We start from the raw sequence: 14,608 nt of genomic DNA on the forward strand, positions 1-14,608 counted from the left end.
GGTCGACCTACTGGGCCATACGTTTACTTCACACTGCGGCTGAAGATGTCTTGCAAAAAGTCTGACCCTCTGATCGTAATTTAATGCATTATCACATGTGCAGCAGGCTTTCGCCGTCACGGGTTACAGCAGTGTAACATGCTGCCGATTTATTTCTGACATGCTTTCAGCTGCGCATTTGATGATCACGTTGCATGTTCATTATATGAAAACATTTCATAACTGATTTGTGCACCCTTTAAGGCACAGAAAATACTAAGCCATGTTTCTTCAAGTTTTGCCGCTTGTCATGCCTGAGCATGTGCTCTATATCAAACTTAATATTATTTTATTTTCAAGACAATTTTTTATTGTTTGCAATATTATGTAGCTAAATTACAATGTACCCTTAATGAAGAAAAACTATTATAATTTGGTAGTGACCGCCCTATAATAAAATTCGGTTGTCAACGTGAAAATTTGCGCATGTGTCATGCAGACAATTACATAACGCTGAACGTATCGGAATAACGCTAGATAAAGTGGACTACGCTGAATCAGTTTACGCACGTCTGTTAGATTTTTTTTCATTTGTAGGAACCGGAAATGAACCCGAAAAAATCAGAGCGAGTTGAAACCGAAGCGAAACGGGTATTTCTTTTTCTGCTTGGCATCCTCGTTTGATTATCAGCAAACGCTGGTGAGGGTGAATGGACATCATCACTGGCTAGAATTCGTTATTATGAGCCGGAACTAGTACTTCTTAATGTGGGAAGAAAAGTGTGTTACTGCGTGGCAGTGCATGTTTCTTGACGTGAGTGTGGACATGACTCTGAAGCGAGCTTTCATCTTACTCTGCATCAGTGGTCGTTTTACTGAGCTGGTAATTCACATAAATTATAAGCCTGTGAGTTCGAATCTAGTGAACAAGTGGTCGATTCAGACAGATTTATTGCAGTCATCGGTTAGCCGCGAGGACAATACCTCTGCGATCATCGTTGCAGATTTCATAGTGGACATTTCTAAACCAGACAAGATATGGTTCATTCAGTTGGAGGAGTTTGGTTTTGCGATAAACTACGTGGACGCAGCAGCATCTCGTGCAAGATAACGTTATCGCACGAAAAACACAAGTTTATGTAGGTAAGTTGGATTGCTTATCGGCACACTGACGATGGGTTCAAAAAAGACGAACATGCACGGTGGATGAATAGTTGAGTCAACTCATGCTGTTCTCACATCCCTTCTACCATAGTAGGCAGTACTATGACAGAGCACAGGTCGACGTTCGCGGGTAGGCCTGTGGCATGCTTGCGAAGCTTCTGGCACCGGCGATCTCGGCACTGTACTTTCTGTCGCTGAAAGCTTGCAGTAGGGGTTAGAGCAAGTGGCTCGTGGTAAAGTCTCCCATGCTCTCTGCCAGTGGTTGCGATGACGTCGGTGCACAGAACTGCCCGAAGTCTGCACTTCGTACATGACGTGACCTAAGCCCCTATAGCAATCGCGCGGCTAGCCACTTCCGACCATGAGAGAAGTTACGCACGTACACGGGATCACCGCGTTGGAATTTCTTCGAGGGTGGCTGCTTGGTAAGTGAGTAAGCAAGTACGTAAGTTTATTATCATACCACATTTCACATCGCAGTCTTTAATTGTCCGCTTGAGCATGCGTACTTGTATGCGGACAGGCAGTCCATACTCATATACATCGCTTAGATATGCTAATACAGCGTAGCGATTCGCGCTACCAATCTTACTAAAATACACAAGCAGTGAAACAAGCCAAATCAAAACGCCAATGACATTCATGTCTTCAAACTTAAGTAACAAGAACAAGCATATAACCAAAAAAGAACAAAAAAATACTACCCTACACATACCTGATAAGAAGCATATTCCCTTGCTAGAAAACATATCAAAACAACTTTCCGTGCACTTCAACCATGCCTCCCCCAACCCCGCCTTCCCGCCAAAGGCCACATAGACTAAGGGGGTGTAACACCGTGTGAATGGGTGAACGCTCTCCCATGACGGCGGTGTGGTCCCGCAATCCCGAAAGAGCGAAAATCCAGAAAGCACAGTGCACCAAGACCAGTCTACAACTCCCAAACCCAAGGAGCACTGAATTGATGTGACGAAGCAGTCAATAAAGAACACTCATAGAGAGAGAGAGACAGAACAAGGGGGAACGACAGGGAGGTTTACCAGATAGGAAGATCCGGTTTGCTACCCTACGCTGCGGAGACAGGGGAGGGGAAGGTAAATAGACAGCAAAGTATAGACAAAGAAAGTAAGAAGCACAGACACAATCGGTCACAGGTGGCACAGCACAGTGGCACTTGCAGCATTATAAACATCTGTCCCGGCTACAGCCGCTTGTCTAAGTCTGTTGCCCTTAAAAACTGCAACAGTGCCCTCATCGCCCTTCGCTGCGATGGCTTGTGATATCGGCATTCTAAAATTCATAGTGCATACAGCACCCAATACCATCGCAACAAAGACAAAGAAAACGATCGGCGAGTATTAGTGCCGTGTTATCAGCATACTGGTACATACTTCAATGGAGGTGCACCTGTGTAAGTTCATTTTTATACAAATTAAGAAATAACGGCCCTAAAACTGATCCCTGCGGAATTTCATATTTTACTGGAAGCAATGCACTGTTGACAACGTTTATGCTGACAATCTTCTGTCTATCCTCAAAACAGTCACAAAATTAAGAGTTGTCATTATAGTCCACAAAATCCCATAAGGGATACTTTCTGAATTAGTAAGTTAGAATCTATGGTGTCGAACGCTTTCTTCAAGTCTAAGAATAACCCTACGGTGATTTTGTTATTATCTATGATTGCATCCACGTTGACCGCAAAATCTTCTAGTAGTGTTGTACTTTTCCCACATACAAAACCATGCTGAGACTAGAATAACAGATGGAGTTTCTTACACAATGACATCATGCGCTTATATAACACTTTCTCTCACACGCATGCTAGGCCCGAGTGAATAGCTATCGATTTATAATTCAGACACTGTTGCTTTTCTCCATCTTTATAAACTGCTCTTATCAATGGCACCTTCATTTGACACGGGATTTTGTCCATGTGCATGATTTATGATAGAATGTAGAACATTACTGTTTTAAGTTTGTTGCAATTGATGGGAAGGTCCCTATCCCGAATTCTATCATACCCTGTTGCCTTGTAAGATAGACTATACTTAAAAGATATTTTACTTCAATCTCCATAAGATCAGTCATATATGATGAATTAACATTAGACGGGAAGTTGGTGTGCACATTCTGGAGAATGGACATCATGTTGTCGAAGAGTGCGCTATATTTGCGAAAGAATGGCTAAAATCATTGTGATTAGAGATAGTTTCATCAATACTTCTTGCTTTTTTTGTTTTCCCTTTATCGAATTCACGATATTCCACGTTTTACTTACGTCCCTCTTACAGACATTATGTTTTTCTTTAAAAAAATTATTTTTCGCTATCCGCATCATAGCAGCGAGCTTATTCCTGGTTTGCCTGTACTCTTCTTTGAGACCTTAGTTAGAAGGATCCTTTTTGCACCTTTGCCATAAATGTTCTTTCAAGTAACTCGTTTTTATAATACGGCTCTTTAGCCAAGGGTTCTCTGCGCGTCTTCTCGTCATTCGGATTGTTTTTTTCTGAGGCACTGTAAATGATCAGAAACTGTTTAATTATTTAATTATGCCATTCAACATGATCAAATCTCAGCAAGGAATCCCAGTAAAATTATTAATTATGCGATCAATATTTTTGTTATCTATAATGTGGCTCTGAAATATTCTGTTCAGCACTGCGCTCATGGCTAATGATAGTAGTAATCATGAAGTAGTGATTTGTATTTGTAGGACTTTTTTCTTGCTTGCTTCTTCGCTAGCCACAGCAAGTTCTTCGAGTGGGCAGTCATGTTCTCATTAATGAAAATATCGTCATCTCTCAGGGATGTTATCCTACTAACCTATGCGTTTTTTTAACTGCGTACTTGCGAATTTAACCAGTATGGGCGGGACATTGCCCTCTTTTGCGTTTATCATGTCTCTGCTTTCAACCTATTCCGTCATTGGTTCCGTCAGGCCTAGCCTTCTCACTAGTGACCGCAACTCCTGTCTTAGATTTTAAATCTTCTTCACTGTAATGCAATGAATTTCAATGTTTCGCCTGCGGGAATATTCTTCCAGGCTCTAAATCGACGACCTTAGGCGAGGTACCTCCGACGTTTTCTCTGAGAAGGCCGTTTCTAATGTTACAAACATTTGCTTTACATCCTCAATTTCGTCTTTATTGCTCTGTAGAAGCTGTAGCATGCTGTCGTACTGTTCACACGTGTGTTACAAAAAAGTATCGTCTCCATCCTCTTGCCCTGTTCTTCTAGCTTTAAGAGTAGGTCATCGTGCTTGGCTGTTTGAATTTTTGTTGTCTTTTCTTGTTTTCTTAGAACGTGTTAGCAAATATTTAACCTTATCTGTAAGAGTCGTTATGCTAGTGAACACGTCTTTGATTGAAGGTTCTCCCGTCAGATTCGCCCCCCCCCCCCCCCTGCTATCAGATTGGCTGCTCAGTTTTTGTCCCGTTGCCCTGCTGTTGCCAGACGTACATGTTGGGCACGTCCAGTATGCTTTGTCTTTCTTTGACATCTTCAAGGCTGTCTTTGTTGCGCTCAAACACTGTCAAGTGTGATACGAGTTTTGACAAACCTGGCGTCTGACTTTATCGGACGTAAGAGCCTTCACGCGTGCAAGACATACATCTTAATCAGGCAGTCGACAGTGGGGCTAGTTTCGGTATTGGAAATAAAGCGTCGCCATGACACTGGTAGCGAAAGGAAAACTCAGTAGCTTCTCCATTTGTGGCTCTATCTTTTCTATCTACATTGCAATAAAATAAAGTGATGCAATTATGTGTAGAAATAAAATGTGTTTCCGGCTATTTTCTTTCTCGGCGTCCTATATCTTTATTTATACGCTTCATTTGTTGCGCCAACGGGCAGGCGCTTTCGCTCTTATCGCTTCGGCGGCCATTCCGTTCGTCTGCTCCTGCCGCTCTCTGCACCTCTGCACGCGTGCACGCCTTTGGCTTCCATTGTGCTCTGCAACATTTTATTTCTGTATCGGCAAGTGTTCCAGCGATGTATGACGAACAGAAAAAAAGCCACCGGACGTTCTGCACGGCCCTACGGTGGGCCAATACGGGAAGGGACAGCAGGGCCACTTTTTTCCACTTCCATAAGAATAAAAGGTAAACATGCTTTTTATGCATTCGTTATGTAGGGAATAACCACTAACCTTATCAAAACGGCTGTAAGACGAAAGGAAGGGTATTTTGTACACTCTACATTTCTGTATGGTGTGTAAATAAACGGAAACTACCTATCGACAGCAGCTCCTAAGTCGCGTGAGAGCTAGCTAACCCACTGACGGAAATTTCGTTTCGTTATATCTCGGCGACTGCGTTTTGCTTCATGGAATAAAAAAAAAACTGATAATTTAACTTTGCTAAATATGTTTGACCGCCTGTGCACGGACGAGGGGGAAAAGTTTGTGGACATTCTGCTTGCCTCTTCCCGGTGGTTAGACATTTCAAGTCGCATAGAGCTTCACAAGGTGCGAGAACCAATTGAAGGAGCACTGCGCTAGTGTAGAAAGCACTGCAAGTGCTGTTTCCTTCGCGTTCGCTGCTACGGCGACGGGCGCATTATGCGTTACGCAGCAAAATGTTGTGTGTCGTCGCAAAAAAAGAAAAACGCCGGCTTGTCTATTCTTCTTTATCGAATATTCATCTGCGATGTGGGATATTCGCGGTCGTTTACTGAGAACTAAGCATACGAGCATATTTTGTTGAGAAGGAGCGAATTCACCTTCTTGTCCAGTCGCGTTGCGGCGCAATGCGTACGAAGGTGCTTACGTCGGCGCTTAGCAAGCCACGCGCTTCGGTGTTCCCGCAAAGTATTGCTCCCCCTGTGCGACACAAAGTCTTCTAGAGTAGGAAATGCGCATAGACCGTCGACAAGTGGTTTACAAATTTTGGAAGGTCATCTTCCTGTAATAGGCATTCTGCAGAACTTGGAAGGCGAGAAGTATACAAAAAAGTTGAGCAAACTAATCCGACAGTGCCTTATTGGCAAGTAAATATTCATAGATGAAGATAACTTAGCTACAAGAATCTGATCAATGTTTTAAAACAGCTGTTGAGAAAACAGCATTACCAAACCTGTTACATTACTATAGCAGCAGTTAAAAATGTTGCAGTTTCACCCGAAAGGCGAAGCATCAATTGCGATAGCAAATTAGTATATAGCTATTTGGAGTAGAGCACTGCACGGGCTCGGGCTTACCCAGGTAGTGCAGTTTTGTCACGGGCTCAGGCTGGGCTCGGGCATGGCATGTGCTTTTTGACCCGGTCCCGGGCCGGGCTCGGGTATTTTGACGCGGGCCCGGGCCGGGCTTGGACTTTCTGGTGGTGTGCATGTAACATGCAGCGAGTTATCCTCGCGCGTCTGGACTCCCAAAGACCTGTTGTCCCGGAGCAGCTGGAAGCTAGCAGTGCTACTCGTGTGTACTTCCCTTTTCTTCTTCCGTCGTACTTTGCGCTGTTGGAACAGATTGTAAAAGTCCAGAAAGCCCGAAGCCGCCTCAAACCAAGGTATGCCATTGTATTCCTTACCTATATCAGTGTAATTAAAGCTTTCAGCACGGTGCAAGCACGTTCGCGACTTGCTGATTCTTCAAAGGCGAATTGGTAAAACGATGATTGGTAAGATAATTCGTCACGCAGCTGAAATAGGGCACGGCGTCCATCCATGATTGCACGCATGTTCTCAACCGGCCGCATGGCAGCAGCGTATTACGCTGCACCATGGAGGCACGAGAAGCTTTCTTTCTCCCCTTACTCCATCGGTGCGCTGCGCTCACGACCGGTCATGGCTGTGCTTCGGCTATAGCGTACTAGAATACGGTTCAGTGGGACGAGCAGCTATGGCAGCGCATGCTTTGCAGTGAGGCGCCCGCCATGGAAGAATACTGTGGCAGTGCTGCGATAGAAGTGGATTGGGCCGCATCGAGGTCAAGGTCGCGCCGTCGGAAACTGCTGGCGATACTGCTCGGCAGGGTCATTCGTACTACTTCGCGCTCTGGTATTTGCGTTCAGACCGCTGAAATGGTGTTCATAATTGTATATGACATGTATTTATGCCTTAAGAATCAATTTCTTTCATTATCTTCTTTATTTTATTTTTTTAAATGCCACTCGCTGATCTTTTCCGGTCTCGGGCCGGGCCGGTTTCGAGCCGGGCTCGGGCCGGCCTGGGGCCTAAGGTGAAGGGGTGGCGGGCCAGACCGGGTGGCTAACGTAAAATATTTGCGGGCGCGGGCCGGGCCCGCGGTCTCGCCATGAAACTTTTGGTTGAGCTCGGGCGGGTAGCCCAACGTAAAAACGGGCCCGGGCTGAAAAAAAATCGGCCCGTGCAGTGCTCTAATTCGGAGAATGGATAGTAGTTTTATCAGCTGTATAAACTTGGACATGCAATAGCACCAGCAACGCGCAGAACTGTTGTCGACGCCGTCGCCGATTTGTCCGCGTTCGCACCGAACGCGCGCGGCGTTGGCGACTGTTACCAGGACCTCTGGGAGCGGCTCGGAGGTTTTCGACGAGATCAGAACGGAAAACTCGTCGAGCAGCGTCGGAAGTCTTTACCGCCTTCTCGCCTCGCAACGTTTTTATATAAATACGCATTTGGTTCTGCAGGGAGGTATCGCAGCTAGAGAAGTTGCCATTAACAGTCACATAGAAGCCGTTGCTGTCACCATTTTAACACACAAAACCATCACCTATTGTTCGTTATACATTTCACCACAATCACAGTTTACAGTAAGAGACCTAGAGTTAATTTTAAACGAGCTACCTGAACCTTTTTTAATAGCGGGTGATTTTAATGCACATAACACGTTATGGGGTAGTAAGACAAACGACACCAGGGGACAAACACTTGAAGATTTTATCCTAGCGAATGACGTATTCCTTTTAAACACCGGTGCTGCCACCTACTGCTCTCCAAGCACAGGAGCTATGAGCTGCCTGGATCTGGCACTGTGCTCTCCGTCTCTTTATAGCGATTTTCAATGGAGTATTATAGATAATCCTTAGGGTAGTGACCATATGCCTGCAATCATAAAACCAACTTCCAAGCTACCTATCCTATTTCTAGACCACCCCGTTGGAAACTTCACCTTGCAAACTGGCCTCTCTTCACCGAAAAAGCTAGTCTAGATAAACTGATCTTAGATGACCTAAGTATAGACGAAGTGAATGAGAGGATTACTACTTGCATAGTTGCTGCGGCGAAAGAGGCTATTCCCCAATCTTCAGGATTCTTAGGAAAAAACTAAAACCCTGGTGGACGAACGAATGCACAGAGGCTAAAAGACTTCAAAACAAAGCGCGGGGTATCTTCCGCAGGTACCCAACCCAAGATAATCTCTTACTATTCAAAAAAGCGAAAGCAAAGGCGAGGTATATCCGTAGGCTAGCAGAAAGAAATTCATGGAGAAATTATATCTCATCGATTAATAGATCAATAACATCCAAGAGAATGTGGGACCAGGTTCGCAAGTTTAGGGGCGACTACGCTCCCTACACGATCCCCATACTCTCAACTCCAGGCATGCAAACAAGTCTCCAGGAACAAGCAGACATATTAGGCCAGCACTTCTACAACATATCTAGTTCGGCAAACTATTCCGCAACATTCACAAAACACAAACAGTCCGCCGAAAAACAAAGGCTTCCGACAACGGGAAGTTCAGATAGACCGTTCAATGCCCCTATAACGCTTCATGAAATAAACCGAGTAATCTCTTCGGGTAAGAAAACAGCATCGGCTCCTGACAAAATACATTGCGCTATGCTGACCCATTTGTCCCGCAAAGCGGTGGAGGCCTTGTTGCATTTTTAACACGAAAGTGTTTTATGCCGGGGTCCACCAAGACTTCACTGACGTATTTCCGTCACGGAAATACGTCAGCTTACAATGTACACGAACATAATACAAAGAAAGAAACCAGAAGAAAAAGTTCCACAAACATGGAAAATTTGGAAATCGAACCCACGTCCTCTCGGTCCGCGACGATAGATCGCCGAGCGTTTAACCCATTGCGCCACAAACGCATTTGCAGAGAGCTACACAGACGCGCCTTATATATCTAACACTCCTCCGTGTACCCGCGCTCTTGCTCGGGGCGGTGCCGCCGCCTACGAGCAGAAAAGAGAAGTACTGCATTATGACACTAACGCGCACCGACAGTGAACGCTTCGGTGGTCTCAGCACTGAAGTTGATCGCGGAGGCTGCAATTACGACGCGCTGTACGCGCTGATTTGACTCGGTGACGATTCAGTTACGTGCTTTGTCTTGCGCGTTGTATTAGTGTGTCAGTTACGTGCTTCGTCTTTCGCGTTGTGCTAGCGTGTGCAGCGTAGTGCAGCTTCCATATGCACGACGGTTGCTCATGGTCATCGACGTTGGTAGTCGTGATGGAGGAGACGTGCCACCAGGCGTCAGCGTGGGTGCATCAACGCCTAAGGGCGCTTTAGCCACAAAACACCAATAGACATTATATATCAATGTGCAATAAACATTACACTACTTCTGTGAAGACACGTTTCACTTTCGTGTTCTATACCGATTCCTATATAAGAGGGATCAACCACATTTTTTTCAACATGATCTGGGAAACGGGTAAAATGCCTGCAGAGTGGAAAAAGGCTGTTATTGTTCCCTTCCTGAAGGCGGGAAAGTCACCAAATACACCTCAGAGCTACAGACCTATAGCACTAACAAGTTCCCTCGCTAAATCATATGAAAGCATATTAAATTTTAGACTAACATACGTTCTCAAAACAGATACCTTGCTAGATACTCACCAGTGTGGTTACAAGAAAGGCTGCTCAACAACTGATCATCTTGTTCGTCTTGAACGTACCATACGTGAGGCATTCCTTTACAAACAGCACTGCCTAGCGGTGTTTTCGACCTAGAAAAAGCATACGACACCACATGGAGCTATGGTATTTTACAAGATCTAGCAACACTAGGAATACACGGCTGAATGCTCAACTGTCTGGCGAATTTTCGATCAAACCGAACATTTCAAGTCCGTCTGGGGGCAACACGGTCCCGAGCCTTCGTCCAAGAAAATGGCGTCCCACAGGGTTGCGTATTAAGTACCACTCTTTTCGTGGTGAAGATGAATTCCATAAATTCAGTTATTCAGTCCAACATTATGTACTCGTTATACGTCGATGACCTTCAAATTGCATGCCGTGCCTCCGGTATGTCTACATGCGAAAGACAAACCCAGATAACAATGTACAAGTTGACACAATGGGCCGATAAAAATGGATTTCGTTTTTCTACACAAAAAAAAACTGTGGCAGTCGTGTTTTCACAAAAAAGGGGTCACACCCGGACCCATTTTTCAAATTAAATCAAAGCCCATTACTGATCAAGCACGAACAAAAGTTCTTAGGAATAAGTTTTGACAGTAAACTAAACTTCATTTCACACATTACCAGCATAAAAACTAAGGAAAACAAAGCCCTTAGCATCCTGAAGGTCCTATCACGTAAACATTGGGGCGCCGACCGAACATGCCTGTTACGTATTTACCGCTCTGTCGTGGGCAGCATTCTTGACTACGGTTGCATAGTTTACGGGTCAGCAAGGCAGTCGTACATCAAACGTCTTGATCCCACACACAACCACGCACTGCGCTTAGCAACTGGCGCGTTGAAAGCCTATATGGCGACAGTAACGAACCCTGTTTGGAGCACCGAAGAGCCTTTCTCACAATTTCATACGTGCTTAGAGTCGCAGCTCAACCAAATCATATATGCCACACTCTTGTTACTTACACCACAAACAGAATACACTATGCCAACAAACCACACAGCGTGAGACCACTTATGCTTCGATTTGAAGATATGTGCGAAAACTACGATGTTCCGAGTGAAGCTGTCAAGGCCGCCGAAACACCGAACAGACTGCCCCCGTGGTATGATTTCGCACATTTTTGTGATTTTACTCTGACATACCACAAGAAAAAAGAAACACCGCTTGAACACATAATGCAAGATTTCTCAGAATTACAAGAAAAATACAGTGACTACACCGAGTTTTACACTGACGGTTCCAAAACAAATGAACATGTCGGAAGCGCAGTCGTATCGAAACACTGGGAAAAATGTTTTAAGCTGCCACAGTTTGCTTCGGTTTTCACAGCAGAAGTATATGCCGTGCTTATGGCGTTGGAAAAAATAGTTACAGAAGAGCATAAAAAAGCAGTTGTCTACACCGATTCTCTCAGTTCACTTAATTCCCTCCATAGAAAAACAGAGTGCGAACCTTTTCTCGGCTGCATCTTGAGAATGCTCGGCAAAAGTGAAAAGCATGGTCAAGTGATTCGTCCCTGTTGGGTTCCAAGCCACGTGGGAATCCCGGGAAATGAAAAGGCGGACAAATGCGCAGCAATGGCTGCCCATGAAAAAATTACAGAAATAAATCTACCTTTCAGGGACTGTGTCCGGGTGGTCCGTGCCTCGATCACCTCAAAGTGGCAACATGATTGGGGCTGTCAAGTAAATAACAAGCTACAAATAGTAAAGCCCATACTGCAGTGAGGAGTGGAAGACATTGTACCACCAGAAACGTTTCATGGAAGTCATTCCTTGTCGCGTTCGCATCGGACACACACATATCACACATAAATTTTTATTGAAAAATGAAGAGCGAGCGGTTTGTGATCATTGCCAAGAATCTTTAACCTTGAATCACATTTTAATAACATGTCCGGCGTTGGAGGAAAACAGACAGAAATATTTTTATGAACTTTACAAAACACTAACACCACTCCATCAATCCCTGGTCCTAGCTGAAAACGCACTTGTATCTCTAGACGATGTTTTTAAGTTTTAAGATGAAACAGGTTTCTTAAACAAATTTTAAAGTAATGATCTTTGTTGCTTGAAGCTCTGTCATCAAATTATATATTTTCATCTTGTGCATGGCGCATCATAGCCTTAGTTGCTTTTGCGCCATAAAACCTTACATAACTAAGTATCAACCAATCATGGCCCGAAAGTGTGCTGCCATCGTTCACTACAACAAGCAGCGGCAGCTGGAAGTCTTGCTCGTTGAACTTGACGGGAACTGTGGCTTTTCGACGACGACCAGTCCTTCCTTGATCCAGGTTGCGAGCTGAGTGTCTGCTTCTTTAAGCTTACTGCTCGTTGCCACCTTAAGTCTCCAGAGCACATTTTGGTTGATAATCAATCTAGCTGCTCCTGAATACACTTCCATGGGCACTTTTTCTCCGCCAGTGCTTGCGGCAACCATAAACTTGGGGCAACCACTGGCAACTTGGCTAATTCTTAGCAAGTCATCGTACTTGGTATGCACTGAACTTGAGAGATTGTACAACTTATGGTTCACTAGCCCAATTTTTTTCTTCTGGCATGCTTTGGCTAAGTGTCCTTTCCCGGAACAATTGAATCACACTGCGCTTTTGACCTCACAATGGTACGCAGCACGTTTGCACGAGCACCGAAAACACCGCCGTTCCAAATGCTCGCTTGACGCCTTTTCATTGTGCCCTTTTTTATGCTGCTTCCTACATTCCACGTCCACTTTGGCTGTTATGGGTGGGCCTTCCTGACGCTAACTGCCCATAACTCTGATGTTTTGCAGCAGACTTGGCTGTGACTGCTAGATCGTGGGCAGTCTCAAAATTCGGAGTCTTCTCGGCCAAGAAGCGCTGCTGCACTATGCTATCGGAGATTCGAAAAAAGTTGTCGCAGTTTCACCTGAAAGGCGAAGCATCAATTGCGATAGCAAATTTGTAGAGAGCTATACGGAGTAATGATAGTAGCTTTATCAGCTGTATAAACTTAGACACGCAGCAGCACCGGCAACACGCCGGTTGTCGGTGCCGACACTGTTGTCGACGCCATCGGCGTTTTGCCCGCGTTCGCACAAAATGCGTGCGGCGTTGGTTACTGTTTCCGGAGCCGCTGATATAAATAGGCACTTGGTGCCGCAGCTAAACGTCGCCTCCCCCCACGGTCTTTCGTGCGTCAGAAGAAGGCGCGTTTGCTCTACATATATGGTGATTGTAAAGGAGGAAAGAGACGCCTACTTCTGCAGCCCTTAAGGGAGCACGGCACAGAACGCGCGTTAGTTCTCCGCCGTGCGTTCACTCCCCGTGAAAGCGCGCGTCCCTCTCGCCCTTTCCCTCGCACATACAGCGTTCGGCGCGCGGCGACGATTTCATCTCCGTTGACGTCATACGGAACCTCACGGCGACGGCGATGGCGACGACGACGGCAGAAATCTGCTTTGGAGTGTCCATATAATTGCTATCGCAATAAAACTAACCAGTTCCTCAGCATGATGTCAAGAGGAAGCTGCTTGCCGCTGAATCCGCAGTTCTCGGCTAGTTTACGTAAGACTGTAACGTAATCTGTGACAGATTCACCGTCATGCTGATCTCGTTTCGAGAACCCGTACCACGAATACAGCTCAGATGGCTTCGGGTTAACGTGGTTCTTCACGGCAAGGACGATGGAATGGTAGTCAGCGTTCGGCGGTCGAAGAAGCTTGACGAGGGCAGCTATCAAGGAGTAGGTGTCCGTCCCACAGCAGCACAGCAACGCTGACCTGTTGTCAGTATCTTCCTGGAGCTAGTTGGCTGCGCAGCATAGCTCTATATGCTTGACGTAATCTTCCCATGAAGAGTTGCCCTTTAGTTGAAACTCGCCGATGCGAACGTCTGCCGAGCAAGGGCTCAACCGCGTCTCGTCGCCACTGTAGTAAACTACGTGCACGCAGCAGCAGCTCTTGCAAGATAACTTTATTGCACGAAATACACCAGTTCATGCAGGCACGATGCGTTGCTTTATTGGCACACCTGTGATGGGAACAAAAAAGACGAACATACACAGTGGATGTACTGTTGAGTCATTTCATGCTGTTATTACAGGTTTGATATGCCGCACTAATCCAAGTCACTCAACTACACTACAAGGGTCGTGTAGAGATTTAACTTTGGCCAGAGACCTGTTTAAGGCTCTAACCGAACCAATCAGATCAGTGTATATCACAGTAATCAGAAAGCTATCGTCACTACCATCACCAAATTATGAAAATAATTAGAAGTACCATTGTCTAACCCTGGGAGATGTGCTACAGCTTCGCTGGTCACCCACATTCACGGAGTGGAATGGATTCTGAATTTTTTAGAGGATGATCTCAGACAACTGTCTCCTCTTGGTGGCGCCGCGGCGGCCCACACCAATTACGTGCGTCTGCTCACCTTTAAAGATGTGCATGGGCGCTTACGTGTAATTCCACTGGAGCTGTAATCCCGCAGTTTCGCTACATACGCATTCACCGTCACCTTGTGTATACCTATAATACCTGGTAGCTCTAGGAGGCTGTTCACACTGCGCAGCTGCACAGGCCTCCGTGTGCTTGCTACCGATGTTTTTATTCGACCTTCGAGCGAAACTGTAAAAAATTAAATTACGGGGTATTACTTACAAAAACTTTCAT

This window comes from Dermacentor silvarum, chromosome 8 (assembly GCF_013339745.2).
Source record: "Dermacentor silvarum isolate Dsil-2018 chromosome 8, BIME_Dsil_1.4, whole genome shotgun sequence".
NCBI lineage: Eukaryota > Metazoa > Arthropoda > Arachnida > Ixodida > Ixodidae > Dermacentor > Dermacentor silvarum.